The sequence below is a fragment of the Pteropus alecto genome, unplaced genomic scaffold, assembly GCF_000325575.1.
Source record: "Pteropus alecto unplaced genomic scaffold, ASM32557v1 scaffold131, whole genome shotgun sequence".
Classification (NCBI taxonomy): Eukaryota; Metazoa; Chordata; class Mammalia; order Chiroptera; family Pteropodidae; genus Pteropus; species Pteropus alecto.
The window spans coordinates 2,172,131-2,193,223 of record NW_006434709.1 but is presented as its reverse complement, the minus strand read 5'-3'; the positions used below and the strand labels follow the sequence as shown (position 1 = coordinate 2,193,223).

Below are 21,093 nucleotides of genomic sequence, written 5' to 3'. Positions count from 1 at the left end.
AACCACCCATGGAAGTGGTACCAGCCTTGCCCCTGCTCCCAGCGCTCCAGAGGTACGCCCCCTCCCACCTGGGCTCCCACTCAGCTTCTCATTGCAGGTCTCCCTGTCCTCAACTCTCTTTTTCTTTATGGGTTCCCCTCTCTCATCTGAGTCAGCATGCACTAGCCTCTCACAGCTTAGAAAATAAACCCCTCTCAGAGTCCCGTATCCCCCTTGGTCAATGACTACTTCTCTTCTTCCTTCCCAATCAGTTTCCAGAAGGGCTGGTCTGCACTCACAGGGCCATAGCAGGCAGATGCCGCACGGTGGAGCATGAGGGGGCTGAAGGCCAGCCTGCAACCCTCTCGCCAGGCCAGTGTGCTATGATGAGGGGCTGATCTGCCTGGAGGAAGAGGCGCCCCTTTCTAACTCACACAAAGGTTCCATATGGTCTAAGTGTCGCCCAGCTTCTTCTCTGCCTCAGTGTGTCATCTCCACTCACTCCCAAAGCCGCTGGCTCCTGCCTACTACCCTCCAATGCAACCTTGCCAAGGGCATCAGTGGCTTCCCAAGGACCACATCCAATGGCCCCTTTAGGAATTTGATTCTCTGAAGCATTTTCATTGCTGCTGTTACTCCTAGGTCTTTTCAGCCCAGTTGGCTCCTGTGATCCAAGTTTCTGGATCTTGTGCCTCAAAGACCACTCCACTCAGTCTTTTGTGGGCTTCCTTCAACAGCCCTTTCTCATTCTGCACTCTCTGCAGTCTGTCTCCCTGGCCTAACCTCACTCCTCTCCTCTAGCTGCCCACTGCCATGTCCAACTACAAGTGTCACTTTCAGCACTGAATGCATTATCTTCTCCCTAGACCCACTCTGCCTCCTGTGTTCTTTATCTGGGCAAAAGGCACCACCATCTAGCCAGTTCCCTAGTCAGCACCACAGGAGTCACCCTCGCCAACTGCCTCTTCTTCCTGCTTCAATCTTTGATTGATGGGTGGCCACCTTCTGTTGGCTCCTCCTCCTGCCTTCCCTCTCTGCCCGCACTGCCCTAGTTCAGGCCCAACTATTGCAACAGTCTTCCTGCAGGTCTCCCTGCCTCCTGTCCCCTCCCCATTAATCCAGTCTCCTCAAGGCTGCCGGAATCCTGAGATGTAAGTCTACTCATGCCATTCTTCTGCTTAACATTCCTCCGTGGCTCCTCATCTCAAAATAAAATCCTGACTCTCAAGATGGCACGTGAAGGCCCCCTCCTTAGTTCACGCTCCACCTATGCTAAATAGCTCATAGTTCCCCAAACATGACAGGCTTTTCTTGTGTCTTTTCACAAGCCACTCACTTAGCCAGGCAAGCCTTCCCCACACTCTAGTTCCAATGGTGAACCCCAACTCTTCCCTCAGAAGTCAGCTAACGTGTTACCACCTCCAGGAAGTCTCCTTTGATTTCTCCGGCAAATTAAGGGGCTCCCTCCTATAAGCTGTCATCACAGGGACTGCAATCTTCATGCCACCTGAAAAATCCCTGAGGCCAGGTCCAGATCCACTCTGGGTTGGAGCACCGACACAATCGAGGCGTGACAGCCGTGGTCTTTCTAGCTCTTCACTCATGTTGTTCCCTCTGCTCATCCATAACCTGGACATCCTCCAAGCTCTTTTCCTGGGAAGCAATGCCTGCTCTTCCTGAGCAATCGCTCTCTCCTCAATGGCTTTGAATGTCAGGCCTGGTAGTGCTGTCTTTATGTGGTAGACCAGTGACATCTAAATTTTTTTTTACTGTGATCATAATAAGAAAGACTTTTTTTTAATTATACTCCAGTATACATGCGCATTATAACATTAAACATATATACTTATCTATAAATAAATAAAAGTATATATATTAATATATTATATAATACATACTTATATATTTAATATTAGCATATGATATATAATAATTATATGTCATGTTTAATATCATTATATATTTAAATATATAAGTGTATATTTATTTATATACGTAGCTGAAACAAAATGTATTTACTACATGCAGTATACTCTGATATTTTCTACTTCGTTTCTTTTTCTTCTTTTAATGCTGGTAATGATACAGTAAGTTAAGCTCCCAAATCACAAACTGGTCCCCACCTACCATTTGAAGCCTCTGCTATAGCCCGTGGGGATCACCAAGGGCTTCCAGCCGGGGAGCAATGTGATTAGAAGGGTGAGTTAGGACAGTGCTTCTCAAATGTTCTAAGGTGAAGCACCAATTTTGTAAATTTCCAATCTGTTACGTATTTTACTTTTTAAAAGTACAATAAGAATGAATTATTAGGAAAAAAATGGCAGATTTTTAAAAATGCAAGCCCTGACTCATATTATTAGCTTCCATAGACACTGTGGAGTGGTGGCAGGAACATATTAGGAGGTGGACAATGAATCGGAGCCAGAGGCATGAGGCAGCTTTGCCAATCCTTTTGATGCCCTCGAGTCTTCGACATGTGGCCACACGTGCCCTGCCAATCTCTGTCTTGGAGCAATTCCAATATACACAGTCTGAGGAGCTTTGCTAAGAAGGAAGGGGCTGCTCTGCAGGCTCCTACCTTGTGTCTGCAGAGCCTGGCTGCCTGAGTTTGCATCCTGACTCAGCTGTGGCCAAAGATAGAGGACTTAACATCTCCAAGCCTCAGTTTCCTCCTAGGATTGTCCCGGGAGAGTAATAAAGCAAATCCTTACCTCGTAGCCGGGCCCAGAGCCAGAACCTGGTTGACCCCACCTTCCAGCTCTCACAGTTATGATTCTGCTATTGTTGTCTCCTGTCTTTCTGATTCAGCCTTGTTCTCGCAGGTCACTTCTCTTTGCTCCTCACCCACCTCAGCTCCTTGCTTCTTCTCTGCCTCTCACTCTCAGAATATGGCTGGCATCCTATGTGGCAGAGAAAATAGTGCATACGTAAGTGTACTAAAATTTTATTGACATGCAGGATGTTTAGCAATTTACAGATAATAATAAAATATACAGTACTCTTTATTGTAAATTGCATGGAGCAAATTGAGTCTTACAAATGCTTTCACTGATTTTTACCAACCTGCCGAATCCATAACCAACCTATAATTATAATTGACAAATGAGTGTAGTTCCTACGTGAAAGCTGGTTGATGTTTTTGTTTGTGCCACTAGTAAGAAAAAGTGAAACAAAGATGATACAATGTTGGAATTTCACTCATTTATATCATTTGCCAATGATATAAGCAGCTTCTTTACCCAACCAGATAATAGTTTTTGAACACTGGAAGAACTTATACTCAATTTTTCCATGCCATTCACAATGTAATGGCTGCAGGCACAAATACATTTAAGTTTAATGTGCATTATTAACTTTTTCTCTATAACTCTTAAGTCTAGGCAGTCAACAAAACAATAAATCAAGCTCCAATTTGTGGGGTTTGCCAACTTCCATGATGTAAATATTCCCACTATGGCCAATTTCAAGCTATCAATATGATATCACTGAATTCAGAGGTGGGAAAAGCACACTACATATTATATAGTATTTCCACAGACATAACATGTAAATAATCTTAAAAACATAAACGATACAATATTATAACATTCTTAGGAAGTGGTGAGTTTTGAATATGTATCTTTGTCTAATTATAATTTTATATAATTTAATTTTTTAAATAATAGCTAGGCTTAACTACTGCCTCACAAAATTCTTGAAAATTTAACAATCAGCTCTCAAGAGCTAGTGTGATCTGAGCACACCTGGATCCAACGCTCTCCCTCTAGTTCTGCCTTGAATGGGGCCCTCGAAAGGCTCTTCAAACCTGATGGCCCTTTCCAATGTACACTTTTCAGGGCTTATCTTATAAACAAAACTGAACTCATTTTCCTGCTCTCAAACTTGTCCCTCTCCATCTGCTGTCTTGATGAAGGGCTTGACCATCCACCTGGGACTCCTAGTGAGACCACAGCGTCACCATCCTGAAACTTTCACATCTCATCTGGCCTCAGGTCATTACCATCGAAACCCCTCTCAATTCTGCCCCTGCTCTCTGTCCCCTGGCCTGCTCAGGATCACACCCCCATCACCTGCTCCCCAAGTCTCCCCATGGCCTGGCACTGCCTGCCATCCTGATGGCATCTAAAGCACTCATTATGTCCTGCCCTGTTGTATACTTGGCAAAGTCAGTCTTCCCAGAGCCCAATAGTCGCTGTCCCTTGTCCCATTTCTCCCGAGCCATCTCTGGCATGTCTTACACACTCAACCTCTGCTCCAGCTGCAGAACTAGCTACAGTTTCCCTAATACACCCCAGTCTCCCAAACCTCCATGCCTTGCACGTGCCAGTCACTGTCCATTCAAATTCTTGCTTCACAAATTCTTAGTCATTCTTTTGGACTCACCTCAAATATTAGCACTGTAGTGAACACACCCAACCCAAGCAGAATTCATTTATTTGTTCATTCGCACATTACTTCATTACTAATATTTGTTTAGTGCTATGTTCCAGAGTCCGTGCTGTACTGGGGGAAACAGATCTGGGGCAATCAGTCCCCTGGTAGACAGAGCTTTGTGAGGATGCTAGGGAAGAGCAGCAGGGGGATACCCTTACTTAGGTGCCTGGCGATCGTAGCCTTTGATCTGAGGTTTGATGGATGGGTAGGAGTTAGCCAAGAAAGGAAACGGGGAGAGTGCTCCAGGTAGAGGGAGGAAGGCTCAAAAGCCCCGAGGCATGATCCTGCAGGAAGTGTCAGGTGATTCATCAGGCTAGCCCTTGAGGGTCAAGAGGAAGGCAAGACCAGATCCAGAGTGTTTTAATTGGCACATGGAGAAAGCTTGATAAATGGTGATGCTAATAGTGGTAAAGACAATGGGAGCAACAGAAGTCTTCCTGGTCCCGAATTACAGGCCTTTTGGAAAGCTCAATTTGAGAACTATAATAGAGAGACAGAGTGAGAGTCGAGACTCTGGGTTGAGAGATCAGCAGTGCAGTTAAGAAATGCTGAAGGCCACGTTCAGTGGCTGTGCTGAGGAAAGGGGCAGACAGATCAGGAGGGAGTATAGGTGGAGAACTGGTAGCACCTGGTGACCACCTGGAAGGGAGGGCTGCAGGGGCTGTCTTGTTTCTGGCCTGGGTGACTCGCAGGATGATGGTGGCACTCTCTGGAGTGGAAACCCCAAGGAGCAGCTTTGTGGGGTGACCACGAGTTCATCCTGGGACTTGCTGGGTTTGAGGTACACACAGTAGAGCCAATGGAGAAGTGGCTGGGTCCTCCCACCCCTGCCACGCTCAATCACCAATCACCAGTTGGCTGCTGGAATCTGAACTTCAGGAAAATTTTCTGATTGAAAGATGGAATTTGGTAGTCACCAGCAAGTCAGCATTTGGGAATTATCTCCCGCATCCATGGAGAGAGAGAGCCGACTGAGAGGAGGTGAGTATCCTACACAAACCCTGTAGAACACTGTCATTAAAGGGGCCAGCGCGGATGAGGAGGGTGAGAGGCAGTGAGAGAGGAAGGAGGCAGAGAGCAGAATGGAGTCCCAGAAGACAGGAGAGGAGAGTGGTTCAGGGAGGAGAAGGTGCTTAGTACAGATCAAGTGTGGCGAACATTGAGAAGTACCAGATTTTAGCAATTTGGGGTTCATTGGTGGCCCTGGTGACACTGGGTGAAAGAAGAGTGGCTGGTGAAATGCAGGGCAGCAAAGGGAAGGAGAAGGTCGGGAAGCTGAGATGATGGCTACCAGGGCTGCAGGTCCCGAGGGAGACAAACAAGGGGGCGGATCCACAGCCCAGCCGAAAGGATTAGCCTTGGGCTGGCAGCAGAACTGCCTTTCATGATGTGCAAGAAGGCACAAGGGTGGAACCAAGGTAGGTGAATATTCAGATGGACTAGCCAGGAAAGCGGGTGTCAGTCAAATTCTCTGGGAAGCAGATGCCTAATGGAGTTAGAAGTGTAAGAGATTTAGTGGAGGTAACTCCTGTGAAAGAGAGAAAGAGGGAGCAGGAGGAGGCAGAGAAGGCCTTCAAACAGAGCGCGGGCAGAGCCTCAGACTTGAGGAGAAGTGCCTGGGTCCTCCCACCCCTGCCGCGCTCAATCACCAATCACTGCTGGCTGCAGCTAGGGAGTGAGCTTCCCCCCAACCCCTCAATTTCCCTCTGGCAGGGAGAACTGAGCAGAGAAATGGGATTTGGGTTGTTTGTCCCAAGTATGGTGGAGAGGTTATGGGGTAGAGAACAGCAGGGAAGGTTTAGAACAATTCTAGGGATAGAGGAGAGGCAAACACTGGCTGTTTGGTTGCAACTGGAGGCCTGGAGTTTGTAGGAGCTCCAATCACCTCACTGGGGAGATGAGGGCAGCGGGAGGTTGACCTGACCCAGAGCTGGGTGCCCCAGCCTGGTCAGGAGCAGTGGGATGATAGAGGAGAGAGAGGTTGGTAGGTTTGGGGAAGATGTGTCTGATGTGAGGGAAAGGGTCTGGGCCTTCAGGAGAGGGAGGACAGGTGAAAAGGGAAGGGCGCAGGGGAATCCTATGAGGTTGAGGGTAGGGATGGTGGGAATTGTAGATGAAAACTCTGGAAGGGAAAAGGCTGCTATTAGAGAGTGGAGATTCAGGAATTGTTTTAGAGCAGAAGTAGAACAGTTCTGGGTAATGACAACATTGGTGGCTGAGGAGGGCATGGAGCCATCAAGCCAAAGCCTGGCTGTTCCCAGGATATGGGGTTATGGGCTGATGGCATGTTTATATTCCTGTCATATCCCCTGTCAGCTAGCTGTCCTACATCCCTGTGTCTGACGGTGCCCAGAACTCTTGGGGGCAGGGCTGGTCCTTGGGCACAGAGCAGGCCCTGGTCACATGCCTTGTAGCTCCCCCATCCTTTAGAAAATTGGTAAATGTGGAAAGCACCCAAAATTACTTGAGGAAAAGATTGTTTATAACGAAAAGACAACCAACCAAATAGGAGAAGATATTTACCTATGATACATCTCATAAGGGGTTAATATCCAAAATTTATAAAGAACTCATACAACTCAACAACAACAACGAAAACAATCCAATTAAAAAATGGGCAGAAGACCTGAATAGGTATTTCTCCAAAGAGGAAATACAGATGGTCAATAGACATATGAAAAGATGCTCAAGGTCATTAATCATCAGAGAAATGCAAATTAAAACCACAATGACAAATTACTTCATACCTGTCAGAATGGTTGTCATCAGTAAATCAAAAAACAAGTGTTGGCGAGAATGCAGAGAAAAGAGAACCTTCATGCACTGTTGTTGTTAATGCAAAATAGTACAGCCACTGTGGAAAACAGTCTGGAGTTTCCTCAAAAAAATGAAAATATGAACCAGCAACTGCACTTTTGGGTATTTATCCAAAGAAAACCAAAACACTAATTCGTAAAGATCTATGCATCCCTATGTTCATGGCAGCGCTATTCACAATAACCAAGATATGGAAGCGACCTAAATGCCCATTGACAGACAATTGGATAAAGAAGTTAGAGTTCGTATATACAATGGAATATTACTCAATTATAAAAAAAAAAAAGAAAAGAAAAGAAATCCTATCATTTGCAACAACACGGATGGGCCTAGAGGTTATTATGCTGAGTAAAATAAGTCAGGGAAAGATAAATACCATATGATTTCATTTGTATGTGGAATCTAAGGAACAAAAGGAGCAAGCTAAATGAAAACAGACTCACAGATACAGAGGACAATCTAGTAACTGCCAGAGGGAAAGCAGGTTGGGGTGCTGGGTGAAAAAGGTGAAGAAATGAAGAAGTACAAATTAGTAGTTACAAAATAGTCACGGGGACATAGAGTACAGGACAGGGAATAAAGTTAATAGTATAGCAATGGTTATGTATAGAGCCAGACGGGTGATAGACTAATCAAGGGATCACTTCATAAACTATATAAATATCTAAGCAATGTACTGTACAACTGAAACTAATTTTAAAAAAAAATTTAAGATTGTTTACAACAGGTACATTTGAATTTGCCAAGAAACTTTTTCTACCAACTTCACACACTTAGAGACAGAGGCCAAGTCCATGGTGTTCTCCCTGATTCCACGTTTTCATTGGTAAAATGCAGGCCTTGCTGAGTGACAAAGGGAAAAGGAGTGGACCGTGAAGGAGACACGAGCCAGAATGCCTCTCACTGTGCCAGCCACTAAGTAGGTGTCCAAAAACTATTTATAGAATGAAGGGTTGGCTGAATGTAAAGGCCCGGCCTGGCCAAGTTTGCCTATTTAATGTCCCCCCACCCTTTCCCCATACTTGATGAAATTTATGAATTTGCTTTCTGGCTGAGTGAAAAGCAAATTTACATGGCCTCGGGACCACAGGCATATGTTGAAGACTACACACCTCAGGGCACAAAGTGAAATACCTGTCCTTACTCAAAATTTACGGGAAATTGCTAAATGGGCCAAAAGAAGAACCAGCGTGCTTGCTGCTCTGTGTTCTCTCCCCTACACCCTGGCTGTTGCTTCATGGAGGGTCAAAACAAGCAAGATAAAATCTGTCCGACTCATAGTTCCAAAGAAACAGGAGTTAGAAGTGTGACCCAACTGCAGCATTGCCCCTCCCTGCCCTATTTCTCCCCACTGGGTGGCCTGGGGAGGCCCCAACCCAGGATGGGTGACCTCTGTGGCCTGTGCCCCTTTTGCACTAATGTCTCCAGATTTCCATTTTGAGACCATATTCTGATCTCTCGTGAGATCCAAATCTGGTTTCATTTCTGGATGGTGAGCTCAGTTGTTTTCCTCTTCTCTGACAAAAAGTTGGGTGTAAATAAGGAAGGAGTGGAAACCCATGATCCCCCAGCCCCTGCTCTCAGTCACTAGCTTCTCAGAGGACTTCTGGTGGCGGCTTTCCTTGGAAGCCAGGTCCAATCCCACAGTGCCTCACTCACTCCAATCCGATCTTGGTGAGGCAGCAATGTGGACAGGCAGCCTTCACTCCACACCTAACCACAGGGGGCCACCCCAGGTCAACTCCAGAGCCCTGAGTTTGAGTGGAAGCCTTCAGGCAGGCCATGGGACCCCAAGGGGACTGAGTCTCTCCTATGTAGGAGAGAGATCACAAAGACACACTTCTGGATATAAAACACATCCTTCCTGGAACCTGACACAGGGCCCTTGCCCAGAGGTGACTTTATTTATTAATTTATTTTTAAATTTTTGTAAGAGTTTACTTGAGCCAAAACTGATGACAGATGCCTGGGAGCAAGATCTCAAATGCTCCAAACTAGAGATGATTTTAGACCATTATTTGTTGAATGCTGTACAGAATTATTTGAGTGAATGAATGAATGACAATGACACTGAGTCAGGAGCCTTCAAAACCTGTACACTTCTGGGTCGAGAAAGCCTTTTTCTAGCCTTTTTCCTTTCACCCAGGGACTCCATGGTCAACCAGGGCGGACCCCCTTCTCCCTCCAGGTTCAGAGTATCCCAGTCATGGTATGATGTCTCCTCTCCACATGGGCACCAGTCACCTCCTCCCCATGCTTCATCCCCACTCTCCTCTGTCTCTGTCATTGTGCCCCGTGCTAAGAACATGGGGAGAGCCCTAACCTGGATCAACCTGTGTAAAACTGAGGATAGAAAGTGCTAGAAAGCCCCCCGCCACACACACATACGCAGATGCAGCACAAACTGGGCAAAAATGTAAAAATTCAATTTCACCTAATCATATATTTTTAATTATGGGATTTTCCAGTGTCTCAAAAGAAAATTACAACTCGCAGACAAGCATATATAAGTAAACAACATAAAGACACTGGCAGCAAGCCCACTGCTGGTGGGAAATCACCAGTCAGGGGAGCCCTGCTCCCCCTCTAAGAGTTCTGTAATTGTTTCAGCGGTGTCATATGCTCCTCCTTTTTTCCTCCGAACATACTGTAAGTTGTGTAAGATGCTGTCGAAAGAGCACAGAGCTGAAAGGCAGGAACCTCAAGTTCTAAACCCACAATGGCCCCCAAGTTGCTGTGTGACCTTGAGTGAACTCCTTAGCATCTCTGGGCTGTCCTGTTTCCAACGACAAAATGAAGGATGGCCTTTAGAACTTCTGTCTTAGATTTCTACTGTACTCACAGGGTCTGGCCGAGTACTGCCTGGGAAATGTTTGATAAGTACAATTGGAAATAAATGGCCCAACATGATTTTTTTTTTTCCCAACATGATTTTTAAATCAATATAACTCCAAACCTGGATTTAGTTAAGATTTGGATAAGTAAGGTACCATTTCTCAAAAAGTTCATCAGGAAAGTTGGATAGACTGCATCTTTAGGAGGCCACAAGGTCTTGGAATTTTCTTTTGCCACAATCAATTTTGAGCCCCTGGGGTGAAGGAGAGAGAAGTGGAACATAGAAGTAGGAGTAACTCTGCCGGGGTGGTGGAGGGACTGGTGTGACAGAATCACTGAGGGGGAAGCTTGTTGGCATCACTCTGAGCTGAACCATCCCAGGCTCTCTTGGATCCATCTCCAGGTGGTAAGCCCCTGCTGTGGGTCCCAGCCCTTGGGTGGTACGTGATGACAGTGGCATGTGTCTGCTCAGAGACTGGATGAAAACCAGACATCGCTTCCCAGTCAGGAAGCAGGCTGAGGTGCTCTTGGACCATCTTTGCATGAGCACAATTGGCCACGTGCCTGTCCTAGCCAATGGAGAAAGGAGGACAGCTCTCTGCATGGGGGACATGTGGGCAGGGTCCTAGGCCTTACACCCAGGCAGTCACCCCAGAACTTGTTCTTACCCCCCAAGAGAATTTCGTCCCCACAGAGTTCTTATGCTCCTCCCAGCAATCTCTCTCCATCTCTTCAGGACTCAGGGGCACAAGACCCTGGGAGTCTTTTCCCAAATTGATTCTGAGGATGGTCACATTCTCATCCCAGAACATTTGCCTTCCAATTCCCTGTGATCTCCTGAGGGGACACAACCAGGTGGGCTGGAAAGCTCAGCTTCAGAGTCAGACCAGCTTCACCCCTCACCTACCATGGCTGTGAAAAAGCTACCTGGCCTGTCTTTCCTCTTCACCAGATGAAGACAATAGGATCAACCCAACAAGCAGTTGTGCGGATTAAAGGAGATAATGCACAGACAGCGCTTCACTCAGTCCAGACCAGAGCTCGCTCGTCTTTACCAAGATGATTACACAGAGCTACAAAAACACTCTCATGGATTAAGCCAACTATAAGCCTCATTAAAAATCTGTCTTCCTGTCAGGTCACATGACTGGAAAAGGCCAGGACCTGCAAAATAACATAAAACCTTAAAATGACCAACTCTAGGACTAGAAGGGTCTGGGGCTGCTTTCGGGGTTATGGAACCCACCCCCTCATTGCACAACTGAGGAAACAGGCTCAGAGACAATGGCTGATGTTTCTGAGGCCACCCTGCAGGTCTGTGACAGTATTTGGACAAGAGGACATATCTTCCAATTTCTTATGTGTGGCCAGATTATTTTCTCAGATATCAATTTGTGTTTAGATGGTTGCATTTTTCCCTTCCTTCCCATTCCAGGAAGGTCTTGGCTCTGTCCTCTTTGAGTTCTAGGACCAGACAGAAGCTTTTCCCTCCTTTATGTCTATTTTCCTGAGCCTGAGCTCCTTACAGACTCTGAGGGGAGTGTCTTGAAGGCTCCCTGGGAGGGAGGAAATGAAGGGAGAGGGGAGAGAGGAACCAGGGATCAGGAAAAAGGACTGAGACCCGGTTCTGCACCTCCAGGGAGGAGCAGGCCTTAGAGGCAGGGAGGCAAGGCCCTGGGGGCAGAGTCTGAACCTCACAGGGCACTGGGGCCCATAAGAGTGGACAGCCCACAGAAGTGCCCCTTTCCTGAGCGGCACCATAAGCCTCCTGGATTCTGGGGTGACCCTTCCATAATGACCATGATGGAATTTTCTCCCTGTCAGGAAAGATTAGAGCTCAGGGTTGGAACTGAGTTGATCTCAGGAGCATTTCTTGCCCTCCTGGAATGTTAGATTGTGATTCATACTGTCCACATAAAGCACTTTTTAGTCCCTTTCGTGACATCATTCAGTATGACCATACCATCCATTTGTATGATGATTTATAAAGTGTCTTCACAATCATCCATTTGGTCTCTGAGATCCTGCCTGTTAACCAGATGAAAATATTACAACTCAGAAAATGGACCAACTTGTTCAAGTTTACATAGGTAGTAAGAAAACTAGGATGAAACCCCAGTTCTCCAGACTCCTAGACGGTGCTCTTCTGTACTACTTTTATATACAGCTGGCCTCCCGCTCTCTCAAAGAACACACCTCACTGTCACCCAGGTTCCACAGCCAGGGCAGGCCTCTGAGGGAGCATCTGGGCAGGCCCACTCTCCCTGAGAGGCCCTGCCTTGGTGGCTGCAGGATGCAATAACAGCTTTCTAGATGCTCGCTTGACACTGATTATATGTCAGCTTGAATGGAAGCTAAAGGTTTAGACATCAACAAAACCTTTATAGATAACTGAGAAATCAAAAACAAAAAGTACAACTTCCCACCAAACAGATAAAAAAAATCAGTAAACCTACTAGCAATTATGAAAGGCCCACAAATTACCTTATTGTTGTTGCTGTTAAGTCTATTAGGTTGTCCAAGTCTTTTTTCCCCTAGAGTATTGGTGGGGAGAATATAAATTGATAAATTGATACTTTTCTACACACACACACACCCCCCAAAAGCCTTAAAAGTATTCACGCCCTAAATACAACATGGTGTCTTGGACTGGATCCTGGAATGGAAAAAAGGACATTAGTAAGAAAACTGTCGCAAGCCAAATAAAGCCTGGCATTTAGTCAATAGAAGCATACCAATGTTAATTTATTAGTTTTTACGAATATACTCTGGTTAGGTAAGATATTAATGTTAGAGAAAGCTAGATAAAGGGTACATGGGAACTCTCTGTACTATCAAAGCAACTTTTCTATAAATCTAAAATTATTTCAAAACCAAAGAGTGTTCACACTCTTTTACCCAGATTTTACTTCTAAGAATTTACCTCAAAACTTATCAGAGATGTAGGTGGACATTTATGTACAAGGATATTGAACCAAGAAAATGCAGAAATTATCTACATGTCCAAGAATAGCAGATTGATTAAATAAGTTATAATGCATCCAATGATGATAGAATGTGGTCAGAAAAAAATCATCTATCTTATAATGATATTTATTGACATGGAAAATGCTTACAAAAGAAGGTAAAGTGAAATAATCAGGACATAAAACTATATATATTTTAAGTGCAATACAATTTTTAAAATGATGCACATAAGCAAGACAAGAAAGAAATACACCAATACATTAGAGGCAGTTATTAATGGGTCATATAATTAAAATGAATTTTATTTTCTTCTGAATCCATTTATGTACATTTTGTACAAGGAACATAAGTTATGTTTATAATCAGGGGGAAAAAGTTATCAAAAATCCCCAAATCATGGCAGTTCCTCAAAAATTTAAACACAGAATTACCATATGACCCAGCAATTCCACTACTAGTTATATACACAAGAGAAGTGAAAACATATCCACACACAAAAAAACTGTATATGAATGTTCAGAGCAATATTATTTATAATGGCCAAAAAGTGGAAATAATCCACATGTCCATCAGGGTAAATAAAATGTGATTTATTCATACAATAGAATATTATTCAGCAATAAACAAGAATGAAGTGCTGATATATGCTTCAACATGGAAGAACCTTGAAACCATTGTTAAGTGAAAGATGCCAGAATGAAAAGACCAGTTATTGTATGATTCTATTCATATAAAATGTCTATTGTAAGTAAATATATACATAGATACAGAAAGTAGATTACTGATTGCCAGGGACCTGGGGGTAGACAATGACTGCTAATGGATCCACGGTTTCTTTTTGGGGTGATAAAATGTTCTGGAATTCGACAGTGATGATGGTTGTATAACCTTATGAATATACTAAAATGTACACTTTAAAGGGTGAATTTTGTGGTTTGTGAATTTATTCTCTCAAAAAACAAAAAAGAAAAAAAAAGAAAGAGAAAGCAAAAAATTCCCCTACCCAAATGCCACATTTCACTGTTTCTCATAATTCTTTTTAGAAAAAAATGTTTTCCTTACTTTTAAATGATGCTCAGCCTAATAGAACCCAGCTTCCCCATCCTTCCTCCACTTCCCCCTGCAGCCAGGCATCTGTAAACAGAGCAGGTGGCTGTTTATGTGGTGGATGGAACCCTGAGAAGGTGATTGTGACAGCAAATCTCCTGTCAATCAGTTCCTTCCTTCCTCACCAGTAGGTTTGTTCATTTGTTCTTTCTTTCCTCCCTCCCTCCCTCCCTCCCTCCCTCCCTTTCCTTCCTTCCTTCCTCCCTCCCTCTCTCCCACACTATACTGTCCAGGGGGCCCCACAACAAAGAGCTAATCTTAAGAGTTGCTCTTTAAAATAGACACTGTCCCATTAAATCTCCTCTATAAAATACAAGTTTTCTGTATTTTAAATTTTATTTATTTATTTTTAGGCAAGGCAACCCTTGGTTGAATGCAAAGGATCTTGTCAACTTACAACACCTTATTTTTTAATTTTTTACACCTACAGTACCTGGTCTTCCTAGGTGGTCTCCCATCCAACTACTAACCAGGCCCAACTCTGCTTAGCTTCTGAGATCAGCCGGGATCAGGCACGTTCAGGGTGGCATGGCCGTAGACCTGTATTTTAAATTTTAAATTTACCACCTGTGTGGGAATTAATTGATCGGAGCCTTCTAACATACAGCTAGCTGAAAAGGAAGGAGACACAGAAGAGATAAGCTCTAGTAAGGACAAAGGGAGAGGAAAGGTACCTCCCAGAAGGGACAAAACTTGGTGTAGTAGAAGGGCACTGGTGCCAGGAATCTTCAGCATAAAGACTAATATGCTGACTTACTAGTCTTGAGAAGGTGCCTGCTTCTCACTTTTATTGGGCCTAATGCTGGTCACTATGAAATCTTTGGCCTCTACATTGTGGCCCCCTCAGAACTAGAATCCTTGGAGATATCCTGAGTGGATGACATTGCTGCAATAGAATATGGGGAACAGAAAAGAGGAGAGAGGAGAGCAGAAGGGACTGGCAAAGCCAACAGGTATGTTCCTCTCCTAGGTCCTTCCCTCCCACAGCCCCGTGAAGGGCTCAGTACTTAAGGATGCTTGGCAATCCTCAGTACATGCATTTTCAGTTTGTCTCAGTTGAGTCTCTTGTTTTACTGGAAATCCAAGGTCTCCTAGTAGCTGGCCTTCCTAAGAACATACAGTAAGTCCTCACTAACATCGTCAATAGGTTCTGCAACTTTAACAAAACGACGTATACTAAAACCAATTTTATCACAAGCTAATTGATTTAAACTAAAGTTCCTATGGCATTTTATCAATGTTAGAATGAAATGTTGTTTAAAGACCCGCTGTACTTCCTGCAGGACTGGGCCAAGAGTAAAATGAAAAGAAGAGTCCATCTGTCTCTGATTTACTTTGTAAAAGCAAAAGTCAAAAGAAGCAAATGAAATTTAAAAACTTGCCTGAGCTCCTTTTCTGTAGAACTTTATAAAGAGCAGGTGAGTACTTGGGCCTGGGAATAATGAGGGGGCTGGAGAGGCAGCAGGAGGCCCTGGAGCAGAGCAGCCCTTTGAGTAAAGATGTGCCCTCTGCTCAGGGCCCTGCTGGGCTCGGCTGGGCAGGGCCGGGCAGACAGATACTGAAATTAAAATTGGTGGAGGAATTTAAAGAATAAAGGAGGGTTGGGGAGACACTAGTTAACACAGTTCTGAACATGAGCGCTCACCTGGAAGGCCTAAATGAGCACCGGGTAGGGGTGAGAGGTGAGGGTAGAGGGGGTGGAGGGGTGTGTGTAGTGGTCGAGAATTCTGCTGGTCAGAATTCTCCCTTCTTCTGGATACAACACATCACTTTTCTGAGGAAGAACTCCATCTCCCTAAATTCCCGGTGGAACTGTCAGGATCCGAGCCAGCCTATGAAACTGTCTGGAGATCACGCAAGGAGGCTAGCATTACTTCTGCCCAAAGGCAGCCTTCCTGTTCCTGAAACCCCAGGCCCAACTTTCCTGGCCTTCCTGAGGTCTCAGAGTCAACCCTTTCTTTAAGTCTGTGGGCAAGGATTCTTCTAACAAATGACCTTTATTTGGCTTATGTTAGCTACAGCCAAACTGATAAACTATGCAAAACATGATGCCATGGTACTAATGATTCCCATTATTTAATGGGTGTCCACCATGTGCCAAGAACGGTGTGGGAGTCCATCGCACACATAATCTAATTCTCATGCCACAAATGCAGAAACTAGGACTACTCAGAGATTAACACCATGTCTAGAGTTCTGCAATTAAAGAAGAAAGGGGATTCAGGTCCGGTGTGATCTAACTCTCAAGACTAGGGTCTCAGTCTCTCTCTCTGTGTCTCTCTCTGTCTCTCTCTCTGTCTCTCTCTCTGTCTCTGTCTCTCTCTCTGTCTCTCTCTCTCTCTCTGTCTCTCTGTCTCTCTCTCTCTCTCCTTCCTGCCTTCCCTTTCCTTCTCTCTTTCTTTTGGATATGAAACTTGGGGCAGAGAGCTGATTAATCAAACTCTTCAATTCCTGGCACTTTATCACCGTTGGTCCATGCAAAGGCCCTCTCTTATTTCATTACTCAAATTCTTCCCACACACTGCACCACCTTGCCACTGCCCAGGATCATGGCTCACATGTGATAGGGTCTGGCCTCTCACTAACAGGCATTCCAGTTATTTGGGAGACTCAAGCTTTGGGCTTCTTTGTTTCCTCGAGGATCAAAATCCAGTATGACCTGGTAAACTTTTCCAGGTGATTCTCTAGCACTCCCACCCATCAATTGGCTAACTTATCAGCTCTGTTACCGCCTCGGCTCTGAGATGGGCTGAAATGTGGAATTGGTAAGGAAGGGAAAGACCCAGTCTCCACCTTCAAGAAGTTTAAAATTCATACGTCCACCCACTCAACAAATACTTATGGAACACTGACTTCATGTGCCAGGTCCAGAGATGAAAAAAGGAATGCAACAGTTGGTTGCAGTCCTCTGAGAGCTAAAGCATAGTGGGGGAAAAGACAATTAAGCAATTAGACCCATGTCACAAGGCTGTGGTAGGGGAGGTGTAAGAAAGCCGGGTGGACACAGAACCCAGGCCTGGGCGTGGCTCAGATAGTAACATTAATCCAGGAGTCATGAAGAAATATAAATCTATACATACAATTGTTTCTGCTCATCTACCTCAGCATTGTACAGTAACTATGGTGGGATTTTCATCAAATTTGGAAGGGAAGTGTGGGACAGTTAGACTCAAAATGCAATCTTAATGGCATGCAGTAAATTAAACATAGGGAGCCCAGGGGAACACCTCAGAGATATAAGCAGTCATCCTAGACTAGACCTGTGGAGATGGAGATTGGGGTGAGGGGCGGCCTGTCTGACTGTTGAGTGGGACACAGAGGTCCCCATATGCAGATGCTCTCACTGGAGAAAACAAACAGGGTGTCTCGTATGAATCCCAATCAAAAGATCCAACACAGAAGGCTCTGCCCTGCAGGCGGCAGTCCTAGCTGGCCTGCTTCTCACACATGGGTAACTCAACATGTAGCCAGGATAAATGACAGTGGGGGCAGTTTAGCTGGTGACTGATCCTCCAGAGCAGCCCGGCTGCCCAGCAGGCGAGAAGGCAGCAGCAGGCAAACTTCCCCACCCCAGACAGAAACTAGTGTGCCCAGGATGGAATTTGCTCAATGGGGGCTTCACCCTGGGGCAGGTGAAGACCTCCCAGATTAGCAAGTCCTTATGGCAACAGCTAAAATTTCTTTAACTCAGGCCTGTATGTCCCTAGCCTGGCTGTACTGAGGGAGGGAGCCACACTTGGAAGTGGAATGACAATTTCCCAGACTTCGTCCCACTTCCCACTCAGGGCCTGGGGACTATTTGACCATTTGGCCCCGATCATGAGGGACATGAAAGACATCAGAACCCCCTTCTGGGGACCGCACTGCTGGTCTCACACTGACTGGAACACACTGTTTGGGGCCCTGGCTGTTTGTGCCTCTGGAAACCAGGAGCATGGGAAGGGACTGTGAGGTTACTCGGTGGGGAAGACTCCTGTCCTGCTTGCTCCCTACTGGAGCTGAAGAGGGGTCCGTGTCAGTGCAGTGCACACACATTTCATAACACCATTCTTCCTACCCCTGCTGGCCCGCAGATGGCGCAGGGCTGGGAGGGAGAGTTAGAATGATGGGGAAAGCCCTGTAGACGTTGTGGGCCTACCTTGGGCCTTGAGAGGTGAGCTCCCTTGAGTTAGGAAGAAAGAGACAAGAGCAGAAATGGTGTTCCAGGATAGGGGAATAGCCTGAACAAAGGTGCAGAGGTGAGAACTGGGTATCTGGTCATAAGTCCAGCCTAAGTGAGAAGGCACCAGAAAAAGGAGTCTTAAAGAATAAAAGATACCCCTCCTCACCCTGCCAACTTGCTATTCCTCCCCAGCCCTCCCCTGCAACACCAGAGGCAGAACACGCCAGCGTTCCCCCAAGTGTCGCATCCTCTGAGCATCTCCCATCTCTTCTATCCCCCATCCACAGGTCCACAGAAAACAAGGGCAAGGTTTTACAGCCCTTCACGGCTTCCTTTTCTTTCCATTCCTCTGGGACTCCTGACTCTTATCTTAGCTCTGGATGTACTTCTTCCTTTCAGTTAAAAAAAAAAAAAAATCACACACACACACACACACACACACACACATACACACACCCCTACACCTACACAAAACTCTCCAACGGCTCCTCACTGCCTGTGGGAGAAAACCTCAATTCCTTACTCTAGGCTGGCCCCCCACCTGGTCCCTGGCCCCTCTGCGGGTGGTCTCAGCCACTCGGGCCTCCTCTCAGCTGCCACTGGCTTTGGGGTCTTCAGCACCTCCTGAACTTTGTGCTGCCTCCTTTGCAGAGAAGGCTCTTGGCCTACAGGCTCCAACTTAAACCTCATTTCCTCACAGAAGCCTTCCCTCCATGTCTAAACCAGATACCTCTTTTCATCCTCTCTCGCTCTGATATTTTCTGTCACATCAATCATCCAACTTTCTATAACCATATGTTTCTGTGATCCCTTATTTCCTGCCCACTCCCCACACTAGAGAATGCCTGCTTCTCCAGACCAGGTCTCTGTTTCATTCACCCTAATTCCCCAGAGCCCAGCACATATGCTGACATGTATTTGTTTTCTCAATATTTAAATTATATCCCTCTGGCTGTTGGGTAAAAATCTAAGCTCTTGGCACAAAGTCCTTTCACAAGTCCTTTGCCTGCTCTCTTGGCCACCCCTATCCTGACCTCTTTAAGGACCCTGGATTCCAGTCAGACCAGGATACTTGCTATTCTGTGAACATAATCTTCTCTTTCTCATCTCCATACTCTCCTTATATAAGCTTTTCTCCCAAAGAGACTGGCAAACTCCTATTCATCCTTCAAGATCCCTTCCAGCATCCTTCCTGGACTCCCCCACACAGTGTTCACTGTCCCTCCTCTCCCTGCCTTCCCCACAGCAGGCTGTCCCCTTTCTTATTCTCCAACCTCTCTCTCCATTAAACTTCTGGAGTCACCCTCTATTCCTCTTCATCTCAAGTTCCTATTACAGGTCCTAGCACATAGTAGGGCCTCAAAGCAAAATCTCACATGCTGAATAGTTTCTGCTCAATAAGGGAGGAACGTTCCAATGCTACAGTGGATACCCAAACCGCACGGACTTCTCGTAAGGTAGTGAGCTCCCTGCCATGGGAATTCTTTAAGCAGAGGCTGCAGACCCTACAAAATAGTGTTTTTCAAACTCTTTGTGATCCATTACACATTTATATAGATAGTACACTAAAAACAAAGTTTCATAAAATGATACCCTTTTTCTCATGTTGTATACCCTGGAATTTTTATCCTATTTCATTTTTCGTAAATGGTGGTTTTAAACGTTAAAAATTGGTTTCACAAGCCACAAATGGGTCAAGACCCACAGTGTGAAATATACTCCCATGCTAGCCACCACATTACATTCCCTGCCTTCCTTCCAAAGTGCCACCATTTCTCTTTCACAAAGCTCTTGACACCAGTGGGCAGCTCTAGGTAACTTACCCTATCGAAAGTGTGGTTCTCTTAGAACCGATTAGGAACTAGAAAGGGATGTTTCTGTTGACTGGGTCCCAGCTTCAGGTAGGAGGGCTCCCTGGTACAGCCGCCCAGAGACAAATGCTCTCACTCGTTCAACCCAACAAATATTTATAGCGTACCTACTATGTGCTGGGCACTGTCCTAGTCTCTGGGGACACAGCCCCATGAACAGGATATTTAAAAACCCTTGACACAATAGTGAGGGTGTGGAGAAACTGGAACTTTTGTGCACTGCTGGTGGGAAAGTAACATGGTGAAGATGCTGTGGAAGATAGTATTGATGGCTCCTCAAAAAGTTAAATATAGACTGATCATAGGATCCAGCAATTCCACTTCTGGGTATGTGCCCCAAAAGAAATGAAAGCAGAGACTAGAACACCCATGTTCATAGCAGCATTATTTAGAATAGCCAAAACGTGGAAGCAACCCAAATGCCCATCGACAGATAAATGGATAAACAAATGTGATGTATACATACAATGGAATATTATTCAACCTTAAAAGGGGAGGAAATTTTGACACATGCTACCATATAGATGAACCTTGAAGACATTATGCTAAGGGAAATAAGTCAGACACAAAAAGACAAATATTATATGATTCCACTTATACAAAGTACCAGAATAGGCAAATTCAGAGAGACAGAGTAGAATGGTGTTTGCCAGGACCTGGTGCAGTGGGGAGGATGGTGAGTTAGGGTTTAATGGGTACAGAGATTCAATGTGGGATGGTTAAAATGTTCTGGAAATGGATTGTGATGATGATTGCAGAGCAATGTGAATGCACTTAATGCTACTGAATTGTACACTTAAAAATGGTTAAAATGATAAACTTTGTTATATTTTACCATATTTTTTTTTAAAACCTGCCACATGGAACCTATGTCCTAGAGGTACAGACTTGGAGAACTCACTAATAAAGAGTAAATTCTCC

The 21,093-nt window shown here is 45.2% G+C and overlaps 1 long non-coding RNA gene and 1 pseudogene across 1 annotated transcript in view; both read right to left on the bottom strand.

The window, feature by feature from the left end:
- Positions 1 to 74: 74 nt before the first annotated feature.
- The window catches only part of LOC102889557, a 113,059-nt gene continuing 92,040 nt past the window's right edge, over positions 75 to 21,093 (bottom strand). Inside the window, exons 10-11 of the long non-coding RNA XR_003045643.1 lie at positions 2,691 to 2,879; positions 75 to 1,748 (exon numbers count right to left, since the gene is read on the bottom strand). This is a non-coding gene — a long non-coding RNA (uncharacterized LOC102889557). The remainder of the gene's footprint in view (positions 1,749 to 2,690; positions 2,880 to 21,093) is intronic.
- Positions 14,561 to 14,679, bottom strand: LOC112478124 (annotated as a pseudogene).